The following is a 12799-nucleotide window of genomic DNA, read 5'->3' on the forward strand; positions in this document are numbered from 1 at the left end:
ATGCAATCTACATTTCCATAATCCATCAAAAATCACGCACCAAAAATAATTTTATATCACTGTAAGCAGTATTTCGATGTATGTTTTATTTTCATAATACATGTGTCCAATTACAATATGAAATATAAATTATATTGGTTACTGTGGAGTTAAGTTAATTTTATATAGTGATTTAGTCATTCAATGGTAAATAATGCACTTTTTGTATTAGTAACCAGTTCTTGGGCTCAGGCTACGTCTCCGGTAATAAAAATTTTATTTATTAATATTGTACTTTAAAATGATAATACTAAATACAACTTGACTAGTGGTTAAAACTTTAGTATATGAACTTAAGGTCATGGGATCAAAACCTATACTATGTAATTTATAATGTTTTTATTGTACATGATTAAATGACCTAAAACTACATAGGGAGAACGCCACGTGGAACAGTTCCTTGTTTAAGAACGCCTTTTAAAATATATATAAATTGAACTTTGAACATCTCAAAAAACTTAAAAGAACATCCGTGTTATATTATTGTTTCGGTATTTTATGGAAAAAACAATAAGTTAAGCTTGCAAAATCTTCTGAATATATGAGCCAAAATATTTTTTTTCAAAATCAAAACACATTTGGCTTGGCTAGAGAGATAAGCTGGATAAGTTTGTTTTAGATTAAATATATTATTAAAATTAAAAATCTTCTTGTATACATTAACTTCTTGGAAAATAATTTTCGGAAAAAAAACCCTTTATAAGTTCAGTTATGCGGAAAAACACATTTCAAAGTATTCTTTGTAAAACGAAGCCATGAAATTAATTTTTCTTGCAAGAGGAAATATAGTTACATTTTTTCGGTGTGTTTTTTGAGATATATAGGGGTGATGGTGCAGTTAATAGAAATAGAAGGTTAAAGTAAGATAGTGTCAGCGCCGAAATCGAGAAAAACCACACCGAAAAATAGGAATTAGTTTCATCTTACAAGAAAAATTAAGTTTGTAATTTTTTTTCAAACAATGCTTTAAAAGGTTTTTTCTCGTAAAATGAGACTTTTTTTTGGGGCTTTTCTCTAGATACCCCTGTACTTTATCAAAATTCATGGGGTACCCCTAATTCTAAAAAAATACACTAGGTACCCCTAAGGTTTGTAAACAATGCACAAAATACCCCTAATGACTAATGGTGTCAAGTTTCCGTTAGTCATTAAGGTTAATTAACCCCTCTACCCTTCATTAAACCCTATAACTCTAACCCTAAGCCTCTAACAGCTCACCCGCACCCTAAACCCTAATCCTAACTACCTAACCACTACAACCCCCTTTGCCCTTCCCCCACCAACGCAACCCACCCCCACCCCTTTAGCCGCCCTCCCCGACTCCCCGCACAGCTGCCCAAATTACAAAACGTACAGCCACGGCAGTAGGGAGCACCCCACCATCGCATTCGCAGCTGCTGCGTACCGCGGCAACCAGACGACCACCGCAAGCCAGTATCAGCTTCTCTTTTCCCTCGTTTCTTCTCGTCGGCGTCATCCCCCCCACCACCTTCTCCCACCCACACTAGTACAGAAAAGGCAATTTGCGTCGGATGTGAGGCGCCTATTTGCGTCGGACCCTGGTACGACGCCAAAGCCCTCGACGCAAATGACTAAGAAACGATCTGCGTCGTTTTCACATACGACGCAAATTAAGTAGTTATTTGCGTCGCACGTTATATACGGTGCGACGCAGATGAGTCTGCCCAGCCAACATAGAGCTGTAATGTGCGTCGCACATCTCCTAGGGTGTGACGCAGATGAGTGATTTGCGTCGCACCTTGGGATACGTGCGACGCAAATTGGTATTTTTTTTTCTAAAAAAAAAAATTTTTGAGAGGGAAAAGAAAATTAATTACTGAAACGTTCATGACTGGAAAATCAATGAAGGATACATTCTGTTGCAAACGCAATAATAAACAGATAAAACGATATAAAAAAAACGAATACAACTCCACAACAATAAAATAAAATTACAGAAAAAAGAATACATAAATTACAGAAAATCAATTAAATAAAATTACAGAAATACAACTCCACAACAATAAAATCGATATACAAAATATGGGAGTACTAACTGATTTGCATTAATCTGAATCGAACAACGAAATACGAAATACAATCGAAACAATGTGAATCGAAACAACAAGAAGTACAAGTCTATGTTCTATACTAGTGCGCGTTGCTCTGTTTCATGAACCACCAAACCACATTATGTTCCTGGCTGCTGCTGCCGCTCTGTTTCGTGAAACATCAAGCACATGCTGCTTGTGTTTTTTAAACGGAAAAAAATGAAAAAAAAACAAAAGGTCATCAGTAGAAAGTTTTTAGTTTTTAGATCTAAAAATGAAAAAAACGTATTTTTAGATCTGAAAATTAAAATCGAAAATCAAATCTAAAAAATGAAAAAAAAATGGCGATTTCGAGTAGTTGGAATCGAGTTGTTTAATGGCGATTGTGTAGTCGCCGAAAATCGAGATTTCGAGTGTAGTTGAAAAATCAAGTAGTTGAAAAAAATGAATCAGATCGAAAAATGAAAAAAAACGAACCTGTGTAGTCGCCGAAAATCAGATTTCTTCGCTGCTCTTCTTCGAGTGTCTCCTTTCGTTCGTTCGTTCGAATGACCGGAAAACGAACTGAGAAAACTTGAAAAATCTGACGAATCAGTTGAAGAACTTGCAGATTTTTCGGCGAAGAAAAACAAATGTGGGATGATAAAATGAAAATAAAAATGAGAAGGAGAGAGAAGTTTAAGGAAGGAGAGAAGTTACTGAAAATGAACTAATGAGGAAGGAAAAAGAGAAGGAGAGAGAGAGAAAAGAAGAGTGACGACTGATATGAGGAAGTAATGAAGTAGGGTTTGTAAATAAAAAGGAGTGTACACACCATCCGCGTGTCTATATTATTGGGCCCAATTATCCGCGTCGCACTCTACATACCATCCGACGCACATTGCAGATAGGTCTCATTTATTTTCAAGTGATGTGCGTCGTACCTTCATGATGGTGCGACGCATATGGTCCGTATGCGTCGCAGGTAGGAAGGATGCGACGCACATCACTCATACCTGGTGCTTGTGTGTTGTCTTTTGCGTCGTACCCCAGTGAGCATGCGACGCAAATTTTGTTTTTGCGTCGTTTTCGTTTTAGTGCGACGCACATAGGGGGACGCAAATCGCCCTTTTTCTACTAGTGCCATCCCCACCCACACATCCCCCCCACCTCTCCCCCACCCCCGTGGATGTTGTTCTTAATTTCTCTCTCCTGCTTCGAAATCATTTTTTTGATTTCAAAAACTGATTTCGAAAATGGTTTCAAAAATGGTTTTCGAAAATGTTTTGGAAAATGATTTTCAAAATCAGTTTTAGAGAGGGCAGTGTTCTGGTGGTTCAGTCTGATGAGAGGAGGTGAGGTGGTGGATGAGTGGGGGTGAGGTTTTGAGGGGGGGGTTCATATTAGGGGATATGGGATGCTGCCAGGGGAGGGGGGATGCTGCCGAGGGTGGGGTGGGGGGGGGTTGGGAAAATCAAGGGGGAAGGAGGGCTGCCGCAGAGGGTGAGGGAGGGAGGGAAGGTGAGAGATGGAGGGGAGGGTGAGGGAGGGAGGGAAGGTGAGAGATGGAGGGGGAAGGGAGGAGGTGGTGGTTGGGTGGTGGTTTTGGGGTTAGGATTTGAAGTTATTTGGAGGGGGGGGGTTTAGAGGGTAGGGTTTAGTTAGTTAAATAGGGTTTAATTAAGATTAGAGGGGTTAATTAACCCTAATGACTAACGGAAACTTGACACCATTAGTCATTAAGGGTATTTCGTGCATTTTACTGAAATAATAAGGGTATCTGGTGCATTACAAAAAAATTAGGGATACCCCATTAATTTTGAAAAACCACAGGAATACCTGGTGAAAAAACCGTTTTTTTTATATATAAATTTTCCTAAATTATGTGGTGCACTTTCAGGGTCAACAAAATGCCTCTTATCCTTCCTTGAATAGTTGAATCCTTGCCTGCTAGTTTTTCATTACTGAGTCCTACTCCCTCCGTCTCATAATATAGTGCTTGATTCCATTTTTTCACGGGAATTAAGGTAAATAGAATCTAAGAGAAAAGTAAAAACTTTTTATTATTAAAATAAATATTGTGTGGAAAAATGTGATCTTAGGAGAGAGAATGAAGAATAATTGGTGAAAGAACATTAAATGCAACCCTTGGGTTGAATAAACAAAGCAAAAAAACTATTTTCAAGAAGCAAACAAATAATGATGACACTATTTTTCTAGGCAAATCACAAAAAATTATGGAATTAAATATAGAACCAAGCACTATATTTTGGGACACCTAAAATAGAAATGAAACACTATATTATGGGACGGAGGGAGTAGTACTTTATTCCAATGAAAAATGTCTTTCTACCTAAAATCATGTAAACTCCAAAATCTTACGCTAATTATTTCGTAATCCACATGGTCGTATAATTCAAACAAATCTAATAAATAAATTCTGTGATGCAGGCATGCCGATTCTATACAACTGTCGGAATGCAATTTAATAACGAGAAAAGACCTAGAATTCTAGCATATATCACTTCGTGCAAATCAGTAACGCTCTGGAGGATCTTATATTATAAGAGAATATATATCAGATTGCTTAACCAATCATCATAAAAGATTTTAATCTTAATTATTGCATTCATTTGTTTGGGTGCAATAATTTATTAAGGACGAAAGAGTCAAGACCTGAAATGCTAACAATATATAACACACATACGACTTCGTGCAAAGTAATGCTTGGTCAAATAATCTTATTCTAAGAACAAAATTTGTTATACTATTGGTGAAGTAATCCCCATAAATAACAATATAATCAACTCTTGGGCCTCTTGAGAGTAATTAATTTCCTGGATCATAGAGTTTATTCTGTAATCATCAAACAATATGCAGATGGGAAGGAATCTCAGAATAGTTGTATTGGCCGCCTTCCTAACCTTCTTACGTAAGTTCTACTTCTAACCCTATAATCTAATCCTTGACTTCTTGTCTGTACCCTTTTTTCCTTGTTCTTTTCATATTTTATATTAATTTATTCATTATGGATCAATTAATATTTATTTTGGTTTCAGGGTAGGTGAGTATAACAAAAAAAAAAAAGAAAAATTAAGCATTGGCTTAAGTTCGACCCATTTTCCTATGTGACCATCTAGTGTCGTGTAATTTGTCATAGAGTTAGTAGTTTAGCTTTTTAGCTATATGTTTGAGTTATGCAATGTAGATAACTTTTTAAATATATGTTTGAATTGCAAGTTTCAAACATAATTATCATTGTTATTATAAATTGTGGGAGTATATTGAAAATTTTAATCAATGTTTATATATGTTTATACAAAATATGAATAAGATGGTTGTTTAAAAACAAAATTGGAATTGTGAGGGTTTTTTTTTTTATTATTTTATTTTTGTAAGAGAAATTTAGTATATGATGAGAGGAAGAGTACCTTAATTATAAACCCATAAGAGTTAACAATAATTAGGCGGTTTTATTTTCAAAAATAAGTATTGATTGGGTGCCCTAATTGTTGCATTGAATCGAATAAGTTCTCGTTTATGATTTTGCAAATGATTGATGAAACTATTCACTTGTCTTTTGCACTATCTATAATGCAAACCTTTGATCACCATGTGTTGCTTTAATTATTTATTACTCCCTCCATTTTTTTATTTATTTTAATCTATACACTTTCTTTTTTGATCTGTTCTTTTTAATTTATACACTGTTGATTTTTTCTATTTTTAGGAAACATGTCACATCTACTTTCTCCTCTTTTTTATTTCACTCATGCCATCCACTTTTTATTTTCTCTTTGCTTTCAATTTTTCTATCCACCTTCTCAGTTTCTCTCTCATACTTTTGCACTTTCGCCTTGGTTCTCCCCAAAGATGAAGTGAGTAGATTAAAAAGAAAAGGAAGGAGTACTAATTAAAAAATAATGATTTAGAAATACTTATTAAGACGAATCTAGCAACATCCTCTATTCTTTTATCAATCAAATGTATAAATTTATACGCATATTTTTTGTTGGACTTATAAGACATAAATTTTCTGTCTCGTTAATACTCCCTCTGTTTCACAATATAAGGCACGTACAATGTTCGAGGTCGAACTTTGACCGTTAATTACTCTCAATTTATGTTGATATAAAATTTTAAAAAATAATATTATTATAGCATTTTTCAAGACGAATCCAACGATATAATTTTTATAATTTTTACTTATCGTATTTGAGAGATATTTGTGGTCAAAGCAAATTTTCGTAAAGCGTAAATGACTTATATTTTGAAACAGAGGGAGTACTCGTTTAGGGTAAATTAGTCTTTTTTTCTGTAGTAAAGGTTAAATAAGTCTTTCTTCTCTAGTTTAGATACATATATATTTTGTGTCTTGGTTAGTATAGTTAGCATAAATATAGGAAGTTCTATTATATTGTAATTTGTAAGCGAAGGATTAATTACCAGGTTTTGTTACCACGCCACCAAGCTATATATTATTATTATTTTTTTTTTAATAGTTATACTTTTACTTTTGACACTATTCACGATTTTTCTTTTGACTATCATTTGTGATTTATGGTTAAGAGACAATATAGTTATGTGGAGTCTTGTTTTATTCATCTCGATATGTAGTTTTAGAATATCGACTTTCATATATTTTACAAATACAAAATTAGAGATATATACAAGCTCAAAATAATGCATCGACATGCGTAAAAAATGTAAGTATAACTATTAAAAAGGGACGTATATGACTCTAATAACTACTCCATTAATTGCTTAATTTCAGTTCCAATATGGGCGGAAAAGGTTGACAAAGCCCCAAACTCTCTTGGGCAACGAACATGCAAGAGTGTTCAACAATCTTGTGGAGGAATAGCTGCATTTCAATGTTGCGCAGGATTAGAATGCATCTTCCAAAGCAGCTACCCAGATGCAACTGGAATTTGCATGCGACAAACATGTAAAAGCGCTAGGCAATTTTGCGGAGGCATCGCTGGGTATCAATGTTGTGAAGGACTAAGATGTGAACTTGATGGATATTATCCAGACGCCGGAGGAGTTTGTGTGTCGAAAAATTCGTGTCGAAATGCTTATCAACTTTGTGGAAGCTTCAACAGATTAAAATGTTGTGAAGGATTACGTTGCATACTTGATGGTGATTATCCAGATGCTGGAGGAGTTTGTATGCCAGAAAGAACATGTCGATCACTATATGAATCTTGCGGAGGTATGACTGGATTTAAATGTTGTGAAAGATATGCATGCGTCTATGACGTGAGTAGTCATCCTGATGCTGGTGGAGTTTGTGTGGCAACTTATAAGCAGAGTTATTAATAAGTGACAATATATGTCGATGACTATCTCAACGTCTCCAACTATTAGCTTTGATCATTTCATAACACTGATGATCTTGGACGATATGTACTCATTTTGTTATAATGTAAAAATTTTCTTGCATTGAAATTTTATTGTGTCGATTGAGTTTGATGTTTACAAATAATATTGTGTTCGTTGGCCATTTTATTTAATTTTATTTAATTTTATTTTACTATCACCACTTCTTGTTCATTGATTTGTTAATTTAATTTTTACATCAAATTTGGAAACCAACTATTTTTGAAATTGCCATAGTTATGCTTGTTTGAGGACGAAATTTCTTTGTATATCATCTTATTCTTGTGTAGTGGATTTTTTTTTTTTTGTAGAAAATGCATGATTTCAATTTATGATGTTAAAAGATTACAGAATATGATTTACTTTAGCTTCTGATTTGATAGTATCAATGTATCACTGTATAAAAGAATTTTTCAAAGAGCATTGAGAGCGTGAAATTTGCGTTTTTGTAATAATATGAGAATCCTCCTTAGGAGGCTTAGTAATCATCTTTACCTTATATACCAAAAAGTCATACAACCCTACTTACCATAAACCACTACTTTACATAAGTCTAAATAGGGAGACTAAATATATTAACATATATGTACACTACTACACCCCCACAGTGGGAGCAGGGGAGGGCGAATGCTCAAACTGGAACGAAAATCCATAAACAAGGGCTGAGGGAGACCCTTAGTGAAGATATCGGCAAACTGCGAGGAGGAAGGCACATGAAGAACCCGAATAAGACCAAGGGCAACCTTATCACGAACGAAATGAATGTCCATCTCCACATGCTTAGTGCGCTGATGTTGTACGGGGTTATGAGACATATAAACAACACTAATATTATCACAATAAACCACATTAGCTCGCTGCATGGGACAACGGAGCTCAAGTAAAAGATTACGGAGCAAAGCCGTCTCAGCAACAACATTACCCACACCGCGATACTCAGCCTCGGCACTAGAGTGAGACAAATTTGCCTGTCGTTTCGACGACCAATAGATAAGATTATCACCCAAAAAGACACAGTAACCCGAAGTAGAACGACGAGTATTAGGACATCCACCCCAATCAGCATCAGTGTAGGAGACAAGGCTTGTAGCCGGAATCGAGGGCAAGTGCATACCATAGTCGAGAGTGCCCTTAAGATATCGAATGATACGCTTAAGAGCATGAAAATGAGAATCTCGCGGTGCATGCATAAACAAACACACCTGCTGAACAGCATATGAAATGTCTGAACTAGTGAATGTAAGATAATGAAGAGCACCAGTCAGCTGACGATAGAGAGTAGGATCCTCAAGAGGCTTCCCACTATAAGCACTAAGCTTAGACTTAGTATCAACAGGAGTAGCAGCAGACTTACAAGAGGACATATCAGCACGAGCAAGAATCTCCATAGCATATTTCCGCTGGCAAAGGAACATGCTATCCTTGGTACGTGAGACAGAAATACCAAGGAAATAAGATAAAGGACCAAGATCCTTCATCGCAAACTCCGAACTAAGAAGACCAATAATACGAGTCCGGAGAGCATCAGACGAGCAGGTAAGGATGATGTCATCAACATAAAGAAGAAGATAAGCAGTATCGGAACCCTGTATGAAAATAAAGAGAGATGTATCACACACAACAAGAATGTTAGGCTTTAGCGTCCGCCAAAATCGGACGGTAAAAACGCGGGGTGGGACGCTAAATAAATTAGCGTCCGCTGGCGGACGCTAAAGAGCTGATGCAAAACCCCTGGTCGCTAATGGCTGGATTAGCGTCCGCCAGACGGACGCTAAACGTTAGCGACCGCTTTTACAAATTTAACGTCTGCTCCCCTGCCTGATGCCAAGTAGCGTCCATTTCGGTGGCGGACGCTAGTTAGCGTCTGTTCTGGCGGACGCAAGTTAGCGTCTGACATCAAAACGGACGCTACTTGGCGTCTGCATTGTCGGACGCTAATTTTAGAAAATGGTCGCTAATTTCTCGACCTCTTGCATAGTTCAAATTACTTTTAGCGGACGTTAACTTCATAGGCGAACGCTAATTTCCTTTCTTTTTTTTATTACAATGCTAATTGTATTTGAATAGTTTTTAACCTATTTTGTTTTCCAACAAAATAAATACTCAAGCTTTCCGCTAATGCGCCGAATTCTGCACTAATGACCTGTTTGCATTAAATATAAATTCATAAATACACTAATATAAATTCATACATACATAAACATAAGTTAACGGTTTTAACTAAATTATATGTTTTCACGTCCCAAAATATATACAAGATAGATAGTGTAAGCTAATGTAGGATCCTAAGTCGCACACGCATCACCAACGCCGGTGGGGGGGGGGGTCTCGAGGCCCGGTAGAGGGGAATGAACCACCACACTGGCTCATCATCAGGTTGTATGTCTCCATAGTCGCCCTCATCTGCGCTAGGTACTCATCATGCACCCTGGGATCCTTCTCTCTCTCCTTTTGCCTGGCGATGCGTTCCTCTTCTCTCTCCTTCTGCATCCGCTCACGTTCTCTTTGCATCTCGACTCTCTCTTCCTCGAACCTCGCAGACAACTGAGAAAACAAGGAAGGAGTGCAACTGGAGGACGAACTACCTCCTCCCCTCGAAGACCTCTCAAAATAGAGGTCTGCACTCGTCCCCAAACCAGGAACCCACCCTTTCTTTCTGCCACCAACAGTCTCAAAGAAAATCTGGTTCAAGGCCTTGGTTTCACCTCTTTCTTCACATTGAGCAAGAGTTTTGTCATAACTTCCCTGCAAGAATGGATTAAGCAAGTTTAAGACACTTAGCCAATGAAAATGAGAGAAACTAAGCCATTTCGAGCCCTTTTTTGGGTTTCATGTTCCTATAATCCTACCTCTATGCCTATTTCAAGTTTTAATGCCTCATGCAAGTCCTAGAATACTCATTTAAGCTTTTTACTACTTGGTTGCATGATTCTAAGCAAGTTTAAGACACTTAGCCAATGAAAATGAGAGAAATTAAGCGATTTCGAGCCCTTTTTTGGGTTTCATGTTCTTATAATCCTACCTCTATGCCTATTTCAAGTTTTAATGCCTCATGCAAGTCCTAGAATACTCATTTAAGCTTTCTACTACTTGGTTGTATGATTCTAAGCAAGTTTAAGACACTTAGCTAATGAAAATGAGAGAAACTAAGCCATTTCGAGCCCTTTTTTGGGTTTCATGTTCCTATAATCCTACCTTTATGCCTATTTCAAGTTCTAATGCCTCATGCAAGTCCTAGAATACTCATTTAAGCTTTCTACTACTTGGTTGTATGATTCTAAGCAAGTTTAAGACACTTAGCTAATGAAAATGAGAGAAACTAAGCCATTTCGAGCCCTTTTTTGGGTTTCATGTTCCTATAATCCTACCTCTATGCCCATTTCAAGTTCTAATGCTTCATGCAAGTCCTAGAATACTCATTAAAGCTTTCTACTACTTGGTTGTATGATTCTAAGCAAGTTTGAGACACTTAGCCAATGAAAATGAGAGAAACTAAGCCATTTCGAGCCCTTTTTTGGGTTTCATGTTCCTATAATCCTACCTCTATGAAAATGTATGATCCTATATTATTTCAATTACCTTGATTTTTTGGATTTTGTCATTGATCGGCACCTTCTTTCTAGACTCATCCCTCATGTGTGTGTCCATGAACAAGTCCAAAGCGGAAGGCAACACCCCTCCATGCTGTGCGGCCTACACGTTCAAAGACATTAATTAAATCAAGTTTTTGGATTAAATGTATTCAAACAAGTTACACTTACCAATCTCTTGGCGCTCTGTTGAGGAAATGGAGCCCTGGACATGAGAAGGAGGTACGCTGCTGGTCAAGTCACCTCCTCGCCGGTTCTTGCTAGCCTTCTGAGATCGTGCTTTGAACTCATTGTCTTGAGCATTCTTTATCATCTACTCGTGAATGCTTAGAGACAAACATGTCGGACAAACACCACCCTTCTTCTTTACTATCGAGTGGTGATTATCTTTCAACCTTTTGGCCATTTTCTTGCCGAATGTAGACCTCACTTGGGATTGAAGCTCCTCCCTCCATTTATATGTGCCCTGCATGCATATAAGAAACCAATCACAAAGGGTTAGTTTACATATTATAACTTAAGTATAAAGGGTTAGTTTACATATATAAGAAAACTAATCACAACGGGTTAATATTTTTATATATTATAAACTTAACAAATATGATTTCACCTTGAAAAGAGAGAACCAAAGGTTTTTTGTATCGTCATCAACCTGCGAATAGTTCCTCCATGGATGATGGAAATGTTGCTTGAAGCATTTAGTCATGTCGCGAATCACTCCATTGTCTTCAAACCTGATAAAAAGCAATTAAAACCACGTGAACAACACCAATAAAATCTATTAAAAGCAATAAAGTATTACGCTCATAATTAGGGATGGCAATGGATCTTGGACCCGATCCGGATTCGTGGACCTAGATCCGTTTTTCAGGGTCTGGATCCCAAAATTTTGGACCCGGCGGATCCGGGTCGGATCTGGGTCCGGTGGTCAGATTACGGATCTGGATCCGGATCTTATTCCCAGACCCGGACCCGGATTCGTGGATCCGTTTTTCCAAAAGTATAGGTGGGCAGTGTGGGCCGTTATAAAATTAGATGGGCTTCTTTATTTTATTTATCCACTCAAAAAGGCAAAACCCTAACTCCCTGTATTCACTCACAACTCACCACTCAACACTCACAAGTTTCTTTTCTCTCTCCAGCAGCCATAGATATAAACCCCTCCCTTTTTTTCTCTCCAACAGCCTCTCTCTCCACCAGCCATCTCACGAGCCTCCATCGCCACCACCCTTTTACCGGCGTTAATATTATCGCTTCTCTTCATACGCGGCCCGCTGACCACCTGAATGCAACGGCTTCGTTCATGCCTGCACCAATAGCTCGCGGTACCTCCTTTCTTCACGCACTCTAGCCACTAGACCACCGCCGGTCGTGGGGAGGCCTCTGATTTTTTTTTTTTGTCATTTTCTTGTCATGGTCCATATGTCCTTGGAAGATAATTTGAGTGAGACAAACGCTCCCAATCCCAATTTCGAGGCTGCTGATTTTTTTTTTCATTTTGTTGGAATTGGATTTGTTGTCTTCTTACTGAAAATTCATTCTTTGAGTATGTTTTTTTCTTTGATAAATTAAGATTATGGATGTACAATTTAAATGTTAATGGGTACTCTTAATGATAATGAAAGATTGCAGTTTGTCGATTTGGAAAAGGAATTTTACAGTAAAATGTAGGTAAAACAGTATAATATAGCATTATTTCCACCATTGGGGAATGGGGATACGAAGGATTAGTGTTTCATCGTTTTGGAAATTACTTTA

Source organism: Beta vulgaris, chromosome 4 (assembly GCF_026745355.1).
Source record: "Beta vulgaris subsp. vulgaris cultivar EL10 chromosome 4, EL10.2, whole genome shotgun sequence".
Lineage (NCBI taxonomy): Eukaryota > Viridiplantae > Streptophyta > Magnoliopsida > Caryophyllales > Amaranthaceae > Beta > Beta vulgaris.